This window comes from Ranitomeya variabilis, chromosome 4, assembly GCF_051348905.1.
Source record: "Ranitomeya variabilis isolate aRanVar5 chromosome 4, aRanVar5.hap1, whole genome shotgun sequence".
In the NCBI taxonomy this organism is placed as follows: domain Eukaryota; kingdom Metazoa; phylum Chordata; class Amphibia; order Anura; family Dendrobatidae; genus Ranitomeya; species Ranitomeya variabilis.
The window spans coordinates 588,418,035-588,442,373 of NC_135235.1; the positions used below are offsets into that span (position 1 = coordinate 588,418,035).

The 24,339-nt window shown below is 44.2% G+C and overlaps 1 long non-coding RNA gene across 2 annotated transcripts in view; it reads right to left on the reverse strand.

Moving 5' to 3' along the window:
- Positions 1-292: 292 nt before the first annotated feature.
- Positions 293-24,339, reverse strand: part of LOC143769202 (uncharacterized) — a 117,838-nt gene continuing 93,791 nt past the window's right edge. For both annotated transcript variants that reach the window (XR_013214260.1, XR_013214259.1), the window contains one exon: positions 293-1,439. This is a non-coding gene — a long non-coding RNA (uncharacterized LOC143769202). The remainder of the gene's footprint in view (positions 1,440-24,339) is intronic.

Consider the following 24,339-nt stretch of genomic DNA (forward strand, 5'->3'; position numbering starts at 1 on the left):
CAAGCAAGTGGCCAGAGTGAAAATGTCAAAATCACTATACAAATACAAGCATATTTATTTATTTGTATGTATGTATATATATATATATATATATATATATATATATATATATATATACATACATATATACAAATATGTCCTTTTCTGAAGGGTTTACAGCAGGTTCATTATCATTAAGGGCATTCATTATGTTTACTATAGACCTGAAGAATCTTATTAAACCTGGTGCGTAATCAAAAGTTATTCAAAAGTTTTTATTATCAATTATATTATTATATTATATCAAAAACAACACATGAAGAAGGGCTTAAAGTAAACAAAAATAATCTGCAATGATTAGTTCTGTAATTCATCTTTATTGTGGCCAGAATTCAATTTTCTAATACTGAGCTTCAAATTCTCTAATTAAATACAGCCACATAATAATATTCTGGCTGTCAGTACCCACCACTAGGGGGAGCTTAGGAGCTTACTGCATACGCCATCTATTTATTTATGTATTTCTTTGAATAAATGAAGATTGTGTTTATAGGAATCCATATTTCTTGATTTTTCTGTCTATTATAATTTTTTTTTACCTTTCTGTTTTTATTTATAACAAGTCCAGCAGCAGTAGTTCGTTCTTGAGAAGAGCACTATGTGAAAGGCTATGTTCACACGTAGCATATTTTCTATACAAATAAAATGCTGCATTTTACAGTAGCAGCAAAAGCTATGAGTTTCCAGAAAATTTCATGCGCATGATTGTTTTCACCTTCCTTTACTGGACTTTAGCGTTTTTAAAATCTGGTACATGCCCAATTTTGCAGCATTTTTTCACCCACAGAAAGCAGCGAGAAAATGCAAAGAGAGCAGGTTTTGGCAGCAGAAAAAATGCTGCACGTGAACATAGCCTAAAACTAACACAAAGCCCCGCTATATAGGAAGGCAAGACATGTCAGGAAAAAAGGGGCCAAATTTGGTCTTTACTATGGGCCACCCCTCTTCTCTGTGCACCATTGCACTTTAATTTGTATTTATTTGTATCTTTTCATTAGTTTTTTTTTATTTTTATAAAGGTTGTGATAAGTCTCATTAACCCTTTGTGATCAAATAGACCTTATTTTTCTGAAACATACTACCAATCTGGTAGATGCCTCTGCTCCCACGGTGGACGTACGAATCCTCTGTTCTCCTCTCCTTCAAAGGTTTCTGCAGCTCTTGAAAGGTTTTAGCTTTAAGCTGTGGGTATTTAGGTAATGAGCGGCCGTGATAGATGTAGCCTGTAGCAGGGAATTCACAGACAAACATTAGATACAATCAATATAGAGTTTCATGTGCTGATTTGTATCCTTCTTCTGGATGAGATTTCATGGCTTTATTTCTGTAGAGTAGCTGCCCAGTCTGTCAAAAATGATGGCCAAGATGATGGTTGTGTGAGAGTCCTGATGTATAAAATTCTAATTGAAAAAAAAACAATGTCAGCTAGAAATAATAACAATATTACAGTATAAGTAAAAAACTTGGCACTCAAAATGTATTGTGTTGAAAAAAAGGGCCGAGATTTTTACTTATATTGATTTTTGGGATGGATACCCTACTTGAGGACCTATTCCAATGACTTTTAGTGCCATATATAACCCATAACAATATTATAGTAGTTATATTTATGTAATACTAGCTGAAGAGCCCGGCGTTGCCTGGGCATAGTAAATATCTGTGGTTAGTTATAGCACCTCACTTCTCTTATTTTCCCATCACGCCTCTCATTTTCCCCATCACATCTTTCATTTTCCCCCTCACATCTCTCATTTTCTCCCTCACACCTCTCATTTTCTCCCTCACACCTCTTATTTTCCCCCTCACTCCTCTCATTCCCCCCTAACACTTGTCATTTCGACCTCACATCTGTCATTTTCCGATCACTCCACTATTTTCCCTCACTCCTCTCATTTTGCACTCACACCTTTTCATTTTCACCTCACACCTCTCATTTTCACCTCAGTATATACATGTTTGTCATCTCCCTTATATATAGTATACACCTGTATGTCATCTCCTGTATATAGTATATACCTGTATGTCATCTCCCCTGTATATAGTATATACCTGCTGTGTGTCATCTCCCCTGTATATAGTATATACCTGTATGTCATCTCCTCCTATATATAGTATATACCTGTATGTAATCTCCTCCTGTATATAGTATATACCTGTGTGTCATCTCACCTATATATAGTATATATCTGTGTGTCATCTCCTCCTGTATATAGTATATACCTGTATGTCATCTCCTCCTATACATTGCATATACCTGTATGTCATCTCCTCCTGTATATACTATATACCTGTAGGTAATCTGCTCCTGTATATAGTATATACCTGTGTGTCATCTCCTCCTGTATATAGTATATACCTGTATGTCTTCTCCTCCTGTATGTAGTATGTACCTGTATGTCATCTCCTCCTCTATATAGTATATACCTGTGTGTCATCTCTCCTGTATATAGTATATATCTGTGTGTCATCTCCTCCTGTATATAGTATATACCTGTGTGTCATCTCCCCTGTAAATAGTATATACCTGTGTGTCATCTCCTCCTGTATATAGTATATATCTGTATGTCATCTCCTCCTGTATATAGTATATACCTGTGTGTCATCTCCCCTGTAAATAGTATATCCTGTGTGTCATCTCCTCCTGTATATAGTATATATCTGTATGTCATCTCCTCCTGTATTAGACCTCGTTCACACGTTATTTGGTCAGTATTTTTACCTCAGTATTTGTAAGCTAAATTGGCAGCCTGATAAATCCCCAGCCAACAGTAAGCCCACCCCCTGGCAGTATATATTAGCTCACACATACACATAATAGACAGGTCATGTGACTGACAGCTGCCGGATTCCTATATGGTACATTTGTTGCTCTTGTAGTTTGTCTGCTTATTAATCAGATTTTTATTTTTGAAGGATAATACCAGACTTGTGTGTGTTTTAGGGCGAGTTTTGTGTGTCAAGTTGTGTGTGTTGAGTTGCGTGTGGCGACATGCATGTAGCGACTTTTGTGAGATGAGTTTTGTGTGGCGACATGCGTGTAGCAACTTTTTGTGTGTCGAGTTGCATGTGACAGGTTAGTGTAGCAAGTTGTGTGCAGCAAGTTTTGCGCATGGCGAGTTTTGCGCGTGGCGAGTTTTATGTGTGGTGCCTTTTGAGTATGTGCAAGTTTTGTGTGAGGCAACTTTTGCATGTGTTGCAACTTTTGTGCATGTGGCAATTTTTCCGCGTGTGCAAGTTTTGCGTGTGGCGAGTTTTCCATGAGGTGAGTTTTGCATGTGGCGAGTTTTGCATGTGGAGAGTTTTGCGCGTGGCGAGTTTTAAGCGGCGACTTTTGTGTTTCGACTTTTATGTGGCGAGGTTGGTGTATGTGTGGTGAAATGTGCGCTGAGGGTGGTATATGTGTTTGAGCACGTCGTAGTGTGTGGCGCATTTTGTGTGTGTTCATATCCCCATGGTGTTGTGGTGATTATCCCATGTCGGGGCCCCACCTTAGCAACTGTACGGTATATACTCTTTGGCGCCATCGCTCTCACTCTTTAAGTCCCCCTTGTTCACATCTGGCAGCTGTTAATTTGCCTCCAACACTTTTCCTTTCATTTTTTCCCCATTATGTAGATAGGGGCAAAATTGTTTGGTGAATTGGAAAGCGCGGGGTTAAAATTTCACCTCACAACATAGCTTTGACGCTCTCGGGGTCCAGACGTGTGACTGTGCAAAATTTTGTGCCTGTAGCTGCGACGCCTCCAACACTTTTCCTTTCACTTTTTCCCCATTATGTAGATAGGGGCAAAATTGTTTGGTGAATTGGAAAGCTTGGGGTTAAAATTTCGCCTCACAACATAGCCTATGACGCTCTCGGGGTCCAGACGTGTGACTGTGCAAAATTTTGTGGCTGTAGCTGCGACGGTTCAGATGCCAATCCCGGACATACACACACACATACATACACACATTCAGCTTTATATATTAGATGAGCAGTATTATAGTACTTATATTCTTGTACATAGGAGCAGTATAATAGTAGTTATATTCTTGTACATAGGAGCAGTATAATAGTAGTTATATTCTTGTACATAGGGGGAGTATTATAGTAGTTATATTCTTGTACATAGGGGGCAGTATTATAGTAGTAATATTCTTGTACATAGGGGGCAGTATTATAGTAGTTATATTCTTGTACATAGGAGCAGTATTATAGTAGTTATATTCTTGTACATAGGGGCAGTATTATAGTACTTATATTCTTGTACATAGGAGCAGTATTATATTAGTTATATTCTTGTATATAGGGAGCAGTATTATAGTAGTTATATTCTTGTACATATGGGGCAGTATTATAGTAGTTATATTCTTGTACATAGGGGACAGTATTATAGTAGTTATATTCTTGTACATAGGAGCAGTATTATAGTAGTTATATTCTTGTACATAGGAGGCAGTATTATAGTAGTTATATTCTTGTACATAGGGGCAGTATTATAGTAGTTATATTCTTGCACATAGGAGCAGTATTATAGTAGCTATATTCTTGTATGTGGGGAGCAGTATTATAGTAGTTATATTCATGTAATATGAGCAGTATTAGAGTAGTGATATTCTTGTACATAGAGGGCAGTATTATCTCTATATAGAATTGTCTAAGGGTCACTTCCGTCTTTCTGTCTGTCTGTCTTTCTGTCTGTCTTTCTGTCTGTCTTTCTGTCTGTCACGGGGTGGGCAATATACTTCGTGGCTGTGCTATATACTACGTGGCTGTGTTATATACTACGTGGGCTGTGTTATATGTTTCTTGTCTGTGCTATAATTCTCTGCTATATCTATGCATCATGAATCGCGGTATGTGTTAAAGAGGGGGGCCCAATGAGACTCTTTCACTCGGGGCCCTCAAAACCTGGAGCCGGCCCTGGCTTCACTGATTGGTCACGCCCGACCGCGAACAATCAGCGACAGGCGCAGTCCGAATCCTGTGTATAAATTGCATTATTCTGAAAACTTCATAAATAAACTACATACCTATTCTAGCATACCCGATGCGTTAGAATCGGGCCACCACCTAGAAGTAGTTATATTCTTGTACATACGGGCAATATTAGTAGTTATATTCTTGTACATAAGAGCAGTATTATAGTAGAAATGTACTTGTGCATAAAATGCAGTATTATAGTAATTGTATTCTTATACATTAATAAGTTTTATATTATTTTGTTGTCTTTGAGGGCATTACTAGAGTAATGTGAGCAGTATGAACATGATTGCAATCCACCTGGCTCAATTATACTATTTTTCCTCAGGGTGCAGCGAGCAGACTGGTTCATGTAGAGCATACAATATATTCACAGATGTATTCCTTGTGACGGGACAGATATGATGTCACTATTTGTCCTCGGTTTGTAATGTACTATTAACCACACACACCTTCATCTTCAAATCTCACGCATACAGTAAGAATTCAGAAAGATGAATGTTAGATTTTCAGCTTCCAGCTAGAATTCAACATCTGAACCCAAATTTCAATCAACTTAGAGTAACTTCATAAGTTATGATAAACCACAAAGGCAGGTGCAGTGTCGGATGGAAAAATACATTTAATAACTCTATGTTGTAGACTAATGACTAAAGCTACCTATGTTGGAAATAATAACTAACAAAAGCCATAGCACTAGGTATAGAAGAAGCTATAGGGCCTCATTGCAGTTTGTGCTATGATAATAAAGCTTTTTAGTTAATTGTTGATCTCCAACGTTGTGCAAAGTCCTTGTACTGTGACATCTCTGAGTATTATATGTGTACTGTGACATCACTGTGAGCATTGTATATTTACTGTGACATCACTGTGAGCATTATATATGTACTGTGACATCACTGTGAGCATTGTATATTTACTGTGACATCACTGTGAGCATTATATATGTACTGTTACATCACTGTGAGCATTGTATATTTACTGTGACATCTCTGAGCATTATATATGTACACTCCCTGACAGAAGTTATGTTGCTTATCCATGTTATGTAAATAAAAGCTTATAACCTGATATTAAATTAATCCATTGGTTGTATAAATAATTCATTTGAAAGCTGAAGTCCTCCAAAACGTGGTTTAGGTTAAGAAAATAAATTGGCATCAATGCAGAAATATTGATCAGTTAATGGACACAGAATGGTCAGATTTTGGCAAGACAAAAGTTTTGTCGCCTGGTCATATAATGCACCCAATCCTAGTTTACATCCTCACCTGTGCTCAGTAAATGATTGGTTAATTAGTGTGTGTGTATAACAAGAAACCCAGCACTCTAGACCTTCACTTGAACTGCAACTTGAGCTCTGACAACATGCCAAAAATTCACCCTGCGACCAAAGCCTGGATTATCAAGAGGCTGAAGAGATTTGAAGAGACTGTACTGTAGATGTGTTTGACAAGCCCAAATCTGGCAGACCCCACAAGACAACTGCTCAGGAGGAACGTTTGTTGGTTAGAAAATCTAAAGCAAGCCCCTCTTCCACTGCAGCAGAGCTCCAACAGGCCTGGTCACCTCAAGTCCCTGTGTCAAGTAGAACAGTTTGTAGGATTCTGTCTCGAAATGGCCTCCATGGTCGAATCAGTGCCCAGAAGCCAGCACTAAACTAAAGGCAAATAAAAAAACGTGTGGCATTTGCAAAGTCCCAGAGCCTGCTAAACAGATGGATACTAGAAAAGTGGCAGAAAGTGGATTTCTCTGATGAATCTTCAGTAGAATTACAGCACAGCCGCCGCAAATACTGCAGGAGACCAACTGGAGCCCGTACGGATCCAAAATACACCCAGAAAACAGTTACATTTGGTGATGGAAAGATCATGGTCTGGGGTTACATTCAGTATGGGGGTGTGCAAAACATTTGCAAGGTGGAAGGCAATATCAATAGCCTAAATATCAAGAAGTATTAGCTACCTCTTATATTCCAAATCATAAAAGGGGTCAAATTCTGCAGCAGGATGGTGCTCCATCTCATACATCCATCTCTACAACAAAGCTCCTCCCGGCAAAAAAGATCAAGGTGCTCAAGGACTGGCCAGCCCAATCACCAGACATGAGCATCATTGAGCATGTTTGGGGTAGGATGAAAGAGGAAGCTTGGAAGACAAAACCAATGAATCTAGGTGAGCTCTGGGAGGCATGTAAGACTGCATTCTTTGCTATTCCTGATGACTTAATTAATAAATTGTATGAATCATTGTTGAACCGCATGGATGCAGTCCTTCAAGCTCATGGAAGTCACACAAAATATTAAATATGATTCTAATAGCACCACAACTTCATTCACGAATGTTATGCAACATATATTTGTATTTTAAGTATTATTTATTTGAATATCACTGTCAGTATTCCGGGTTTTCCAAGTCACCTTGTGAATGATTTTGCCCTTTGTTAAGATGGAGTTTGCTCTTTTTGTGTGCCCTACTTCCTGTTCATTTGTTTAAAACCCAGCTCAGGTGTCAGCCTCTTTGCTGGAGTATTCTGCTTCCGTTTCCTCTTCAGCTCAGCTGCTTTTTCTACTGTGCTTCTACCCGTGGCTCTGGACATTCTCTGCCTATGTAAGCTACACTCTCAGTCTGTTGGCTTTGGAACTTAACCCTTGGTTCACTCCTCCTGGTAAGAACTCTGTTTTTGATCTGTGTTTTGGGAACTATGTTGCTGGACTGTGTTTTTGCTACTTACTCCTTCATTTACTCCCCCCGGTGGGAGCTACTGGAATTTACACCAGTATAATACTTTAATGTGAACTTGTTCTGGACTTACCCGTGTTTATGCCACAACTGAGATCAACTTGAGAACTTGTTTCTGGACTTACCCGTGTTCATGCCACACTTGGGATTAACCTGAGGATTTGTTCTGTACTTCCCTGTGTTTACTACATACCTGGATTTGACTCTTTCTGCACCAACAGTGTTTTGGATCTGCACCACGTCACCTGTCACACTCACCTTGCCGAGCACTCTGGCCTAAGAACTCTTCCGATTTGCTCTATATGGTTAAGGGACTTGATTCATTGCGGGTTATCAGTATATTGTTTTGGGTGTTATTGCTGTGGTACAAATACACTATTTGCACTAAAGAAACCCGTCTCTGTCTGTTCATTGCCCCACGCTACCAGAATCCTAGAGTTCCTACAATAGTATTACAATCACATTACTTTCTGTGGATGACAAAACTTTTGTCTGGCCAAAATCTGACCATTCTGTGTCCATTAACTAATCAATATTTCTGCATTGGTGCCAATTTATTTTCTTAACCTAAACCACATTTCGGAGGGTTTAATCTTTCAAAATAATAATTTATACAACCAATGGATGAATTTAGCGTCAGGTTAGGCTTTCATTTACATAACATGGATAAGCGACATAACTTCTGTCAGGGAGTGTACTGTGACATCACTGTGAGCATTGTATATTTACTGTGACATCACTGTGAGCATTATATAGTACTGTGACATCACTGTCTGCACATGTACTTGGACCATTACTGTGAGCATCATGTATGTAATGTGGCATCACAGAGAGCGTTAGTCAAGTACTGTGACATCACTTTGTGTTTTATGCATGAATTCTAACATCGCTGTGTGCATTAAAACTGTATAGTGATATCACTTTGTGTATTATATATGAGCAGTGACATCACTGTCCATAATTTGCTTGTACTGTGACATCATGGTTAGCTGTATCCTTTTATTTTGACATCACTGTGTGTGTTATACAAATACCGGGACATTACTGTTTCCATTATCTGTGTCCTGTGACATCATATTGTAAAAACCACAATTTTGTAAACTTTTCATGTTCAGAACTCTTTGTGTAAGGCAATCCAAATTATGCTGTGGTGCCCTAGGGTTAGCTCTTATGCCACTGGGCGTAACATTGAATATCCCATTTTTTCTATATTAATACACTGCAAGATTATGTGAGGGTTGGTTCAGCTTTAAAGTGGTTATCCAATACTTTTTTTTTACTGTGAGCCAAAAAAACTAGATAGCAGCTATTTGCCTGTTCTATCCATTATTATTATTATTTTATTACTATTTATTTATATAGCACCATTAATTCCATGGTGCTGTACATGAGAAAGGGGTTACATGCAGAGTTATAGATATCATTTACAGTGAACGAATTTCCAATGACAGACTGGTACAGAGGGGAAAGGACCCTGTCCTTGTGGATTTACATTCTAAGGGATAATGGGGAAGAGACAGAAGGTCGGGGGTGCAGCAGCTCTGATGGTGGTGAGGTGGCTGCTTGGGTGGTGGTGAGGCAGCAGAGTGGTTATTGTAGCCTGTAGGCTTTCCTGAAGAGATGGGTTTTCTGGTTCCGTATGAAGGATCTGAGGGTGGTGGATAATCGGACATGTTGAGGCGTGGAATTCCAGAGGATGGGGGATATTCGGAAGAAGTCTTGGATTGGGTGAGGAGCGAATCAGCGTGGAGGAGAGAAGGAGGCCTTGGGAGGACCGGAGATTACGTGAGGGAAGATATTGAGAGATTAGTTCAGAAATATACGGAGGAGAAGGGTTATGGATGGCTTTGTAGGTCAGTGTTAATACTTTCAACTGGATAAGCTGAGGGAGTGGGAGCCAGTGAAGAGATTTGCAAAGAGGGGAAGCAGTAGTGTAGCGAGGATAGAGATTAGTCAGGCAGCAGAGTTGAGGACAGACTGGAGTGGTGCAAGAAAGTTAGCGGGGAGGCCACAGAGGAGGATGTTGCAGTAGTCGAGGCGGGAGATGATGAGGGCAAGCACAAGAGTTCTTGTAGATTGTGGGCTGAGGAAGGCAATATTTTTGAGTTGGAGGCGACAGGAGGTGGGAAGAGTTTGGACATTATGGGCTCAGAGTGGTCACTGACTTCTCCTGCCAGCGAATCAGCTGCTCCACATCAACAGAGCAGTTGTTCTTCTTTCCTGCTGCTCTGTCAATTGGGTGTGACTGCCAACATCATGCCAAGTGACAGCTGCCTCCCCGCATGTCATCGGCAGTCACACCTTATCAGCAAAGTAGAGTGGAAAAGAAGACGCTGCTCTGTTGATGTAATATCAGTGGAAGCCTAAAGGTACCGTCACATTTAGCGACACTGCAGCGATCTAGACAACGATGCTGAAGGCCTTTTCCTTGGAGGTCTAAGGGTACCGTTACACAAAACGATTTACCAACGATCACGACCAGCGATATGACTTGGCCGTGATCGTTGGTAATTCGTTGTGTGGTCACTGGGGAGCTGTCACACAGACAGCTCTCCAGCGACCAACGATGCCGAAGTCCCCGGGTAACCAGGGTAAACATCGGGTTACTAAGCGCAGAGCCGCACTTAGTAACCCGATGTTTACCCTGGTTACCAGTGTAAATGTAAAAAAAACCAAACACTACATACTTACATTCCGGTGTCTGTCGGGTCCCCCAGCGTTCTGCTTCCCTGCACTGTAAGCGCCAGCCGTAAAGCAGAGCGGTGACGTCACCGCTGTGCTGTGCTTTACAGCCGGCCGGCGCTGACACAGTGCAGGGAAGCGGACGCCGGGGGACCCGACAGACACCGGAAGGTAAGTATGTAGTGTTTGTTTTTTTTTACATTTACACTGGTAACCAGGGTAAATATCGGGTTACTAAGCGCGGCCCTGCGCTTAGTAACCCGATGTTTACCCTGGTTACCAGTGAAGACATCGCTGAATCGGCGTCACACACGCCGACTCAGCAATGTCTGCGGGAGATCCAGCGACAAAATAAGGTGCTGGCCTTCTAGCTCCGACCAGCGATCCTGGATCCTGATCGCTGCTGCGTGTCAAACACAACGATATCGCTATCCAGGACGCTGCAACGTCACGGATCGCTAGCGATATCGTTGTTAATTTGTTCAGTGTGAAGGTACCTTAAGAATCACCGGCAGGGGCGGTCAGTGACTGGTCTGTACTGGTGGAGATCCACGCTGGGCAGAGCAGACAGATGGTTAGCAAGTACCTTGCTGTTAGTTCTTAGGCCCTCAGTAAAAAAAATTAATTTACTCCTGGATAACCCATTTAACCACATAAAAAGGCCCTTAACAATAACATTTCACTGGAATAGATTACATTTAGGTTAGTTATTAGAATGGGCAAACCTGTATCCCCTTAATATCTGTCCAATGTGCTAAACCGAGTACCACTCACCCTTTAGTAGCTATTTTCTTACCAATACCAGACTCTTAAATGATATTTTTCAGTAAGTCAACTCCTTTTTTCTTGGTATTACTATTAATATTGGAGAAGTTATTGTCACATCAGGGTGTTGGTGAACAGTTGTTAAATTCGGATGAATTGTATTGCATGTTAATATATGCTCTGCCACTAGGGTGCACTGAGACTGATAAGATCGTGATCTAACTGGGAGCCGATCTTCTCATCTTTTCAGATTGACAACTATCTGTGATGAGATTGAATGGAAAATAGTACCAGGATTCTTAACCCTATAAGGAAGATGGTTTCTATGGGAGCTGGAGGAACTCAAGATTGGCATTTATTTGGGGTATTTTACACCTGTGGGCATACATATGGCATGTGAAAATTGCCTCCTTGGACATACTAGGTTATACTAGGTGTGGAATCCAAAAGAACAATGATGCAATTTTTGATTATTTTTTTAATAATTTTTTTCTATTATTATTCACTCCAGTTGAAATAATCCCACATATACATCCACAGTTCAGCTTTTATCTAATTTCATTGGGAAGCGAAACCATTTCTTGGATGTAAGTATTGCAAACTTTTAAAATTGCATTGTACAATTAAATTAATTTTTTCTGCAAATTTTTTTTTTTTAAATTTCTTGTTAAAATCCCGATCATCTCTTAGTAGGCCAGGCACTGGGAATTGTATCCATTAGAATAAATTCCAAGGTTTCTGTTTTCACCTTGGAGCAAACTGATGTCATGATGTGAGATGTCGAGAGGCTACATGGTCATTTTCCTGCCCCTCCTCCCACGCCTCCTGGCTAAAATGATCCTCCGTCCTTTGTTCCCGTGTGATGATAGCCAGTGATTTTCATGAAAGGAGCGTCAGCTCTCAGTGGTTTAATGTGACACTTCTCTATAGAAAAAGTGACACTAATCCACCTTATGGAACAGAAAAACTGTTTCACACTCGGTGACTGAGAACGGACAATTTTATTTTTCCCCTCCAGCTATTAGGTATTCAGTGAGGGGCTGGAACAAAAGATTGTGGGTCTATTAGTGCATATTAAATATCTTGGGTGCAGGGATGCTATTATCTGCGTATCAAATGTGATGGATGCTAACCATGTGCAGGCAGCTGCTTAAAAAAAGCAAAAATACAAAAAAAAAATAAAATCGAATGTTGAAAATTTCGAAAAATTCTTCTTTCTAACTTTTGTGTTATGATTGGAAAATACAATTTTTAAGCTAACTTTGGAACTGACCAAAATGAACCATGGAGGAGTGTGTGGATCCAGTCTAGGCCATATACCACTTACCTGCCCGGACCGCCATAACTATAATACAAATAGTATAGAAGTTGATTTCTAAAATTTCTAAAAATTCTAATAATTAATCATAGTAATATCTACTTGAAAAAAATCCATTTTTTTAGCTACATTTTGGAATTGGCATATAGGAATTATAGGAGAGTGTATGGATCTGATCAAGGATGAACACCACTGGCCTGCCCAGACTGCCATAGCTACAATACGAATAATATAGAAGTTGGTTATTAAAATAAAAACAAATTCTTAAATCTAATCATTGTAATATATAAATGTTAAAACTGTTTTTAAGGTATATTTTTAAATGATCCAAATGAATCATGGGAAAGTGTGTGTACCTAATCAAGGCCAAGTACAACCGGTCTGCATGGGCCGCTATAACTACAATACTAATATTATGGAAATTATTTTAAGTTTTGCTAGATAATCCTACCTTCACCCCCCAAAAAAAATATGCCCAAATAAAAAAACAAATTTTCTAATTCACATGTACTTTTAGTTTTTCTTAATCACTGTTGACCATTTTTTTAAATAGTTTTTTCAATCACTTGTGTATTTCTAGACTTTCTGTCAATGAACAGGTTAAATCGTATAAGTATATATGCATTTGTATGGCTGCCCACGCGTGACACAGTATTTTGTAATCATGTCCTGAGAAGCTAAACAAGGAGCAGAGTTTGCGCAATGGAAACCTACTGTTTATGTGTTTGTGAGCGGACCACACAGGGAGGGGGTTTCGCTTTAAACTTTATTTATTTTTTGATCTGTTGGAGAGAAGATAATGGAAAGAGGGGAAGATTCACTAAACAATCTGATCCTGAGATGCAGAGTACAAGCCAGTCATGAAATAAAAGGAGGCTGCATACTATGCTGGAAGGTGTTTTATACTATGATACTGGAGCGCCCGCCAGGGCCATGAGCAGGGCCGCCATCAGGGCATTACAGCCATGACTGGCGTATGGGGCCCGGTGGGCAGAGGGGGCCCGCATCGGGCCCCATCTAATCTGCTCACCGGCCCCCCCCTGCAGGCACTGCGGCACACTATTGACGTGCGGGCCCGTGCCCGCACGTCAATAGTTAACAGCCACTGCCAGCCAGTCGGAGGCTGGCAGCAGACTTGAGCGGCCGCAGTGCGCAGTCGCACTTCGCCGGCGTCTGATGTCATCGTCAGCCGCCGGCGAGTGCGTCCTTCACCTGCGTGGAGGAAGTGAGCTTTTCCCGCCGCAGGAGCACACGGCCAGGTAAGAAGTAATTTTTTTTTTTTGGTAGCGGCGATCCAGGGGGGTGAGGAGGGGGCCCGGGGCAGTATGCTGGACACGGTGGCAGAATGCTGGACACGGGGGCAGAATGCTGGACACGCTGGGGCAGAGGAGATGTTGGACATGGGCAGAATGCTGGACAAAGGGGCAGAAAGCTGGACACAGGGGCAGAGGAGATGCTGGACACGGGCAGAATGCTGGACAAAGGGGCAGAAAGCTGGACACAGGGGCAGAGGAGATGCTGGACACAGGGGCAGAATGCTGGACACGGGGGCAGAAAGCTGGACACGGGGGCAGAAAGCTGGACACGGGCAGAGACGCTGGACACGAGGGCAGAATGCTGGACACGGGGGCAGTATGCTGGACACGGGGCAGTATGTTGGACACGCTGGGGCAGAGGAGATGCTGGACACGGAGGCAGTATGCTGGACACAGGGGCAGAATGCTGGACAAAGGGGCAGAAAGCTGGACACAGGGGCAGAGGAGATGCTGGACACAGGGGAAGTTTGCTGGACACGGGGGCAGTTTGCTGGACACGGGGGCAGTATGCTGGACATGGGGGCAGTATGCTGGACACAGGGGCAGTTTGCTTGACACAGGGGCAGAATGCTGGACAAAGGGGCAGAAAGCTGGACACAGGGGCAGAGGAGATGCTGGACACGGGGGCAGAATGCTGGACACAGGGGCAGAAAGCTGGACACAGGGGCAGAGGAGATGCTGGACACAGGGGCAGAATGCTGGACATGGGGGCAGTTTGCTGGACACAGGGGCAGTATGCTGGACATGGGGGCAGTATGCTGGACACGGGGGCAGAATGCTGGACACGCTGGGGCAGAGGAGATGCTGGACACAGGGGCAGAATGCTGGACACAGGGGCAGAGGAGACGCTGGACACAGGGGCAGAATGCTGGACACGGGCAGTATGCTGGACACAGGGGCAGTATGCTGGACACGGGCAGAAAGCTGGACACAGGGGCAGAGGAGATGCTGGACACAGGGGCAGAATGCTGGACACGGGGGCAGAAAGCTGGACACAGGGGCAGAGATGCTGGACACGGGCAGAATGCTGGACACAGGGACAGTTTGCTGGACACGGGGGCAGTTTGCTGGACACGGGGGCAGTTTTCTGGACACGGGGGCAGTATGCTGGACACGGGGGCAGTATGCTGGACACAGGGGCAGAATGCTGGACATGCTGGGGCAGAGGAGATGCTGGACACAGGGGCATTATGCTGGACACAGGGGCAGAGGAGATGCTGGACACAGGGGCAGTATTCTGGACACAGGGGCAGAATGCTGGACACAGGGGCAGTATGTTGGACACGGGCAGTATGCTGGACACGGGGGCAGTATGCTGGACACGGGGGCAGTATGCTGGACATGGGGGCAGTATGCTGGAAACGGGGGCAGTATGCTGGACACGCTGGGGCAGAGGAGATGCTGGACACAGGAGCAGAGGAGATGCTGGACACAGGGGCAGTATGCTGGACACAGGGGCAGAATGCTGGACACGGGGGCAGAATGCTGGACACGGGGGCAGAATGCTGGACACGGGGGCAGTATGCTGGACACGGGGGCAGTATGCTGGACACTGGTGCAGAAAGCTGGACATTGGGGCAGAAAGCTGGACACAGGGGTAGAAAGCTGGACACAGGGGCAGAATGGAGATACGGGGCATGATTGGAGACACAGGGGGCAGGATGAAAAACATGGCGGCATGACTGGAGACACTGGGGCAGGACTGGAGACAGATAGGGCAGGATTGGAAACAGATGGGCAGGATTGGAAACAGATGGGGCAGGATTGGAAACAGATGGGGCAGAATGGAGACACAGGGGGCATGATTGTAGACATGGGGGCATGATTGGAGACGGGGCAGAATGGTGATACGGGCATGATTGGAGACACTGGGGGCAGGATTGGAGACAGATGGGGCAGGATGGATACGATGGAGACAGATGGGGCAGGATGGGGAGATCATATGGGGCAGAATGGATACTCATTAGGGCAGGATGCGAGAACATATGGCTGATGACAGGAATGAGACACACGGGGGCTAGGATGGCGAATATTATTACCATAGGGGCTAATTAAGGGATATTATTACTGCAGTGATGTATTTATTTTATTTTTTGAGTATACTGTTTTAAATGGGGGGCGGTCCTGTTACTGTGTAGAGTGATACTATGTTGCCTTCTTCATGTGGTGTAATGTAGAAGTTGGGAAAATTAAGTAATGTGTTCTGCAAGCGGAACTCGAGATAACTGTGTTATTCCCTGCAGAAACGAGCCCTGGCTGGATGAAGTGATGGCGATCTGTTCTGGATGAAAGATGAAGGACTTCACCTAGAGACGTCACTGGTGAGTCAGTGTGTTACCTATACACTGACACTACACTGTACACTATATACAGAGCTCCTGTGTATAATGTCACCGGTGATCACTGTATTCCCTGTACACAGACACTGCATACTAAGTACAGATCTCCTGTGAATACTGGCACTTATGGTGATAGTATTGTGGGGTGTTTTTTATTACTGATCAGTATTGTAGTATTCAGTCACTATGTGGTGGTAATATGTGGGCTGGTCATGGTGTTGTGGCCAAAAGTGTCTACCTTGTCATTTTGGTGGCTTAAAAAATCTTTTGGCCAAAACAAAAGCTGCCGGCTTTATGTGTGATCTGTGATCAATGTGTGATAGGTGAGAAGTGGAGATTTTCCAAGAGAGAGCGGTGGGACGGTGGACAGTTCGAGGGGTGGAGCGTGGAGGCGGGGCTGGGGTGGAGCCTGGGTGGAGTCTCAAGGGGGCCCTGAAAATTTTGCCAGTATGGGGCCCCAAAATTTCTAGTGGCAGCCCTGGCCGTGGGGTACTCGGTACCGGGTCCAGTACTTAAAGAGGATGTCACGGTGGCTGCAGTCCGATCCGTGACCCTGGGTGCCCAATTAAAAGGAAAAGGTTTTTAAGGGGATTGGTGAATAAAGTTTGTGTTCATGATGTCACCTGTGGTATTCGGTCAGTGGGGACCAATGCTGCTTAAAGGGGTCCTCTGGGGTGATGTTATGGCAGCTAGATGTTATAACTTCCCACAGGTGAAGTAGGTCCCCAGGGCTCCCCGTGTGTAGATGAAGATGATGCGTAGTGCAATAAAGAGGTCTTTCATCGCTTCCAAGTGTGACATCACTCTCCCCGTGAAGAAAGCAATGCCACTGTAACAACCAGGACCCTGGGGTGTTACACTACAAGGTGTCTTTGCAGTGTCAGACTGGGGTGCCAAGGGCCCACCAGTAACCAATTCCAGGGCCACAGTTACATGCAAATGTCATGACATTGCATGACAGAAGATCACCTCTCCACGCTATTGTCGAGATCACATCTCACCACTTGCACCCTTAACCCGCTCCTGTCCCACCTCATCCTTAACCTCGCCACAGTCTTTATCCCAACCCTAACACACCTCTTCAACCTCTCACTCACAACTGGTGTCTTCCCCTCATCCTTCAAGCATGCCTTGATCACATCCATCCTCAAAAAGACCTCCCTCAACCCATCCTCTGCGTCTAGCTATCGCCCGATATCACTTCTCCCTTATGCCTAAAAACTAATGGAACAGTATGTCCATCTTGAACTGTCCTCCCACCTCTCCTCCTGCTCCCTCTTTGACCAGTTACAATCTGGCTTCCGACCCCATCACTCAACTGAAACTGCTCTAACTAAAGTCATCAATGACCTACTAACCGCCAAGAGCAAGCGACACTACTCTGTCCTCCTTCTCTTGGACCTCTCCTCTGCCTTAGACACTGTGGACCACTCCCTCCTGCTACAGATTCTCTCATCTCTTGGCATCACAGACTTGGCCCTATCCTGGATCTCGTCATGTCTAACAGACCATACATTCAGTGTCTCCCTCTCCCACGCCACCTCCTCACCTCGCCCCTTGTCTGTTGGTGTTCCTCAAGGCTCAGTTCTAGGACCCCTACTCTTCTCCATCTACACCTTCGGCCTGGGACAGATCATAGAATCCCACGGTTTGCAGTATCATCTCTACGTCGATGACATGCAGATCTACCTATCCGGACCTGACCTCACCTTCTTACTCACCAAAATCCCACACTGTCTGTCTGCTATCTCAGCCTTCTTTCCTGCTTGCTTTCTAAAACTGAACATGGACAACACAGAATTCATCATCTTTCCCCATCTCACTCTACCCCTCCACCAGACCTATCCATCAATACCAATGGCTGATCACTTTCCCCAGTCCCACACGCCCGGTGCCATGGGGTGATCCTCGACTATGCCCTCTCTTTCAAGCCACGTATCGAAGACCTTGCCTCCTCCTGCAATCTCAAACTCAAAAATATTTCCCAGATCCGCACATTCCTTGATCACAAAACCACAAAAACACTAGTGCACGCTCTTATCATCTCCTGCCTTGACTACTGCAACCTCCTTCTCTCTGGCCTCCCCTCTAGCACTCTGGCACCACTTTAATCCATCCTGCATTCTGCTGCCCGACTAATCTACCTGTCTCCCCGCTATTCCCCAGCCTCTCCCCTATCCCTTCACTGGCTTCCTATCGTCCAGATACTCCAGTTCAAAACCCTTACTATGACATACAAAGCCATCCACAACCTGTCTTCTCCATACATCTGTGACATGGTCTCCCGGTACTTACCTACATGCAACCTCCGATCCTCACAAGATCTCCTTCTCTACTCCCCTCTTTTCTCTTCTTCCCACAACCGCATCCAGGACTTCTCCTGTGCTTCCCCCATACTCTGGAACTCTCTACCCCAACACATCAGACTCTCGCCCACCACGGAAACCTTCAAAAAGAACCTGAAGACTCATCTCTTCCGACAGTGATCCTCAACCTACTGAACCACCGCACAACCAGCTCTTCCCTCTCCTAGTGTATCCTCACCCATCCCCTCGCGGGCAGGGTCCTCTCACTCCTTCTGTACCTGATAGTGCATTGTTATTGCTCATGTTTATTGTATTTGTCTATATTTGCCCACTTTTCATAGGTAAAGCACCATGGAATAAATGGCGCTATAAAAAATGTATAATAATAATAAAATGTGACAATATATATAATATAAGAATTCAAGTATATTGTGCCAAGTACTGCTCATATCAGAGGGTGGTGGCCCACTCCTGCACAGGGGCCCATCGGCGGATTCTCCTGCCTTCCTGTGGGCCAGTCCAAGCCTGTGTCTTTGTCACGAGTGTGTCACGCCAACCTGGGGGATCTCAGGGCAGAATATGACTGCTTATTGTGAATGGCAGATCTGCCATTTAGCCTGTTTGTTTGGATCCAATATTAAATAAATTTGGTTTCCTTTGGTGCTGAAGAGGTAAACAACCCTTTTTTTGCTGGCCAGAAACATAGAGCTCCATTTCAGCTGCTTCTGATATGGTTGTTAACTCTTCCTTTAAAACCTGGCCGGCCAGACCCTCTCTGTCCTGCCAGTGAAATCTCTGCTTCCTTGCTCTTAGGAGATGCTGTGCTGAATAGGAGTTTGTTTTTGCTATTGGAGATTCGTCTTCCTGTGCTGTGTGCAGTTGTTGTGTTCTGCAGTTTGCTGTTGAACTTATGTGTTTATCTCTTGGTCCCTTTTCCCATTTAGATTATTCCTCCCAGTCCCTATTATCCTCCCTATTGTTGGTTAGTGCTTTTGTATGATAGTAGTTTTCTGTTATCCCTGTTTAGTCTTTGCGTCTGATTTACCTTTCATTTCTGTCCCATGCCCCATGGGGTGGAGGAGGGGAGAGCTTAGGGTTTTTACAGGAGCATGATAAGATTGGAGACTCGGGCCTCTCTACCTAAGGCCATGTGCACACGTTCAGGATTTTTCGCATTTTTTTCGAGTTTTTTCGCTATAAAAATGTGATAAAAACGCGAAAAAAAGGTTAACATATGCCTCCTATTATTTACAGTGTATTCCGCATTTTTTGTGCAAATGTTGCATTTTGTTCCGTGAAAAAATCGCATCGTGGAAAAAAAAAGCAACATGATCATTCAAAATGCGGAATTGCGGGGATTCCGCACACCTATGAGTGCATTGATCTGCTTACTTCCCGCACGGGGCTGTGCACACCATGCGAGAAGTAAGCAGATTATGTGCGGTTGGTACCCAGGGTGGAGGAGAGGAGACTCTCCTCCACGGACTGGGCACCATATAATTGGTCAAAAAAAAAAGAATTAAAATCAAAAATAGTGATATACTCACCTTCGATGGCCTCCGGAGTCTTCCCGCCTCTCCGGTGCATGCTGCCGCTTCGGTTCCTATAGCTGGTGTGCGGTGAAGGACCTGCGATGACATCGCGGTCTTGTGATTGGTCACGAGACCGGTCATGTGACCGCTCACGTGACCGCGACGTCATGGAAGGTCCTGCACACACACAGCATCTATAGGAACGGACGCCGCTGAGGAGATCCGCTGTCTGCAGGTGAGTATAAGCATTTTTTTTATTTTTTTTATTATTTTTAAACATTCTATCTTTTACTATAGATGCTGCATAGGCTGCATCTATAGTAAAAAGTTGGTCACACTTGTCAAACACTATGTTTGACAAGTGTGACCAACCTGTCAGTTTTCCAAACGATGCTACAGATCGCTTAGAAAACTTTAGCATTCTGCAAGCTAATTTCGCTTGCAAAATGCTAAAAAAACGCGAAAAAAACGGGAAAAAAAACGCAAAAAAATGCGGATTTCTTGCAGAAAATTTCCGGTTTTCTTCAGGAAATTTCTGCAAGAAATCCTGACGTCTGCACATACCCTTAGGGCTCATTTCCACTTGCGAGGAAAATGATGGAGTGCAATCCGATAAAAAATCGGATTGCACTCGGACCAATGTTAGTCAATAGGTGTCTTTTCATTTGTGATTTTTTTCTCAGCCGAAATCGGACTGAGAAAAAAATCGCAGCATGCTGCGATTTGCTGCGAGTCTCGGACGAGACTCGCCAATGCAAGTCAATGGGTGCGAGAAAAAAAACGCATGGAATACGGACCATCCGTATTCCGTCCGTTTTTTACGGATACATTACCATTCGGTGGCATAGATCACTGTAAATGGTCCTGTAAATGACTGTATTAAAATAGTTGCAGAGAAAAAAAACGGATTGCATACGGATGTCATACGGATGTAAAACGGATGGTGCAATTAAAAATCGTATAACACTCACATGACAATCGCATGACAATCGCATACGCTAAATCCGTTTTTTCGGTCCAGATTACGGACCGTTTTTTCTCTTGCAAGTGGAAATGAGCCCTTAAGAGCACCACCGGGACAGGGATAGATAAGGTCCCAGCTCCAGGGACAGTTTAAGGACCCTCTTCCTTACTGAAGACCATCACATCATGTCAGTATTATAGTGTGATACAAGGTGCATATGGAGCGCCCCCACATTAAGGGCAATGGGGTACTCGGTACTGGGTCCCTCGCGGTTCTGGGGATGTCACGGTGGCCTGACCCGGTCCGTGGCCCTTTGAGGGGCGCCCAATTAAAGGTGAAATTTGTACGGTGTTCGTGACGCCACCTGTGGTATTCGGTCAGGGTGACCGACGCTGCTTAGGGGTCCGCTGGGGTGATGGAATGGCAGCTAGATGGTATACCTTCCCACAGGTGAAGTGTATCCCCAGGGCTTCCCAACAGTGTAAATGGTAATGGTGGACAATGTGAGGTGCAGGGAATAACGAGGACACAAGGTTGCAGTCTCTTTACCTTTTTCTGGAAGCTTCAGCATCCACAGTCCAGGGTATGGACCACAGGGTAGGCAAAGTCCAATCGGTCCGAAGGCGAATCCAGAGTCCTCTTATCCAGGTGGAAATCAGTAGCCTTCCTACTAGCGCCTGTGTGTTGTAGTACTTCCCTGCTGAGCACCACGGGATAGTCCTCACAACTTTCGTGGATGTTTCTGATGTTCTCTCTCTGTCCCCCAGATGGTATGGATAGGACAAACCCATATGACTGGGATGGCCTGAGGCTTGTTTATAGGGACCCTAGAGACGCCCCGACCCCCACAATTTCCCACCGTGTCTTCTTGGGTATTAAGGTCGGGCAGCCAACTTGGAATTGACTGTCCTGCCGGTCTCTGAAGTAATGCGTAGAGTCAATTACTCCCTCGGTGTTCCGGCCACCGGCTACGCGCCTCAGAAGGAGCCTGTCTCAGGGCAGAACTCCTCCCGGTGTTATCTCCTTGTGCTGTGACTTCGTTTCTCACTCTCTACAATACAATTCTCTTCGTGTCCTTTCTTAGGATGCTGCCGCACGTGGGGCAGGCGCAGCTCCGTGTCTTTCTGTCTCGTGCTAGGCCTCTGCCAGGATCCCACCCCTGACAGGGACCCTCTGTCTGCAGCTCAGATGTTCCTCCTTTCCCCCTGTCTGCCTGACAGGTGTTGCCTGGGCAAAGCCCAGCCAGCTTCTCCCTAACTTTCTATCCAAACCACCAGTTTTACCCTTCTGTGAAGAGTGCCCTACTAGATAGGAGCATGGCTCCCCCTGGTGGTCTGGAGTGTGAAGTGTGTTGTGATGCCATGATACCTGGAAATATGGACTCCTTTATTACCTTCAGACGTAATATCACTCCCCCTGGTGGAAGAATTACATTACTGCAGCAACCAGGACTCTGGGGTGCTGCACATACGTATACTGTGCTACAAGGTGTCTTATACTGTGGTACAAGGTGCTATATTATGTGCTACAAGGTGCATATACTGTGTTACAAAAAGCAGTATACTGTGCTTCAAGGAGCTGTATACTGTGCTTCAAGGTGCAGTATACTGAGCTACAAATTTCTGTATACTGTATACTGATTTATATAGCTACAAAATTGCCATAAACTGAACTACAAAATGGTGTATACTCTGTTACAAAGTTCTGTGTACATTGTCACAAAGTTCTATTTACTGAGCTACAATGTGTTGTATGCTGGACTACAAAGTCCCCCCATGTATAGTAATAATGTCCTGGGTCCCTCCCATGATGCCACTACAGCACCCCTTTACACACTGTGATTCTCCCCCAGCTTTCCTATACACAATAGAATGTTAATACAGCTCCCTATGTTCAGTATAATGTATCTACAGCTCCCCTATTCACAGTATAATGCCCCCACAGCCACTCAACTCTCCTATACGAAGTATAATGTTTTTACAGCTTGCCTGTATACAGTACAATGTCTTCACAGGAATCCTACATACAGTATGATGTGCTTCCCTATGCACAGTATAATGTCCCCACAGCTCCCTTGTACATAGTGGGATGTCCTCACTGCTCCTCTATACACAGTACAATGTCTTCACAGCACTCCTACATACAGTATGATGGCCCCCATAGCTCCCCTTGTGTTGGATGATGTCCCCACAGCTAGCCTATTCACAGTATGATGGACCCCAAGCAAGTCTTTGACTCCTAGCAGTCAAAGCCCACTGAATGGTGAGTGTCCAATAATCAATGTTCATTGCATTAAAGTAAATTTGCTCAGTCAAATATTGTTCTTCTATCAACTGGTCTAAATGCCTTCATGAAATGCACCATTAGTCAAGTTTTTTGAGGAGTAATTTTGGGCTGTGATGACAAGGGACTAAAAGGTTAGCACGTCATAACAAATATCTCTAACTTTTTGCCTGAAAAGTTGGATACTAAGATCATTGTCCTAGATGGTTAGGCCATATACAGAGCGTCATTGTGAGGCAGTGAGGGGGATCATATGCGAGTGTTGATATGTATGCCCCACCATTTGGCCAAGGCAATGTTCAGGAAAACCCGTCAAGGGCTTTTATTTTTGGAGTGAACTATAGGATGGTAATGGGGCAGTTCATTCCTTGCAAGCCGGGTTTTGCACGTGGCCCATGGCCATAGATTCCTGCTAAAAACCCTGCAGTAAAGGGTTTGGGTTTGTCAGTGTTTGTTTGCAAGTAGCAGAGCAGGTGGCTCTGCAGCTTCCAGCCTGTGTGGGGTAACACAGAACCAAGAGCAGTGAACGTCTGGCACCCCGCAGCATGATACGGTGGTGCAGTCACCCTCGTCAACCAGTCTCGGATACAGACTGTTGTGACTCCCTGGCTGCGATCTGGGGGATACAGTGTGCTGCACATTTTGTTTTGAGTTGTTTTGGACATTAAAAGACTTTTGTTTTGAACTTTCCTGTGGTCCCTGCCTATCTGTCACAATGCACTAACCCCGCTGCACTACAGTATGGTGACGGATATCTGAGGACACAAGGTTGTAGGCAATACTTCTGAAGTATTCTGAGACCAAGACCCAAAAAGAACAAGCAATGGAAAAAAAGTGGTTATAAATTAATATGGAGTCAAGAAAGAATGACAGTGTAGTGTGTTGTGAAATTGGATTCTGGGCTCCAGCGGTGGCCACTGGTGGAATTGAACTTGTGTGCATCATCCTCTCTGTTCACCTGTTCCCATCAGGATGTGGGAGTCTCTATATAACCTTGCTCCTCTGTCAGTTTCATGCCGGTCAACAATGTAATCAGAAGCCTTTCTTTGCATGTTCCTGCTACTAGACAACTCCCAGCTAAGTTGGACTTT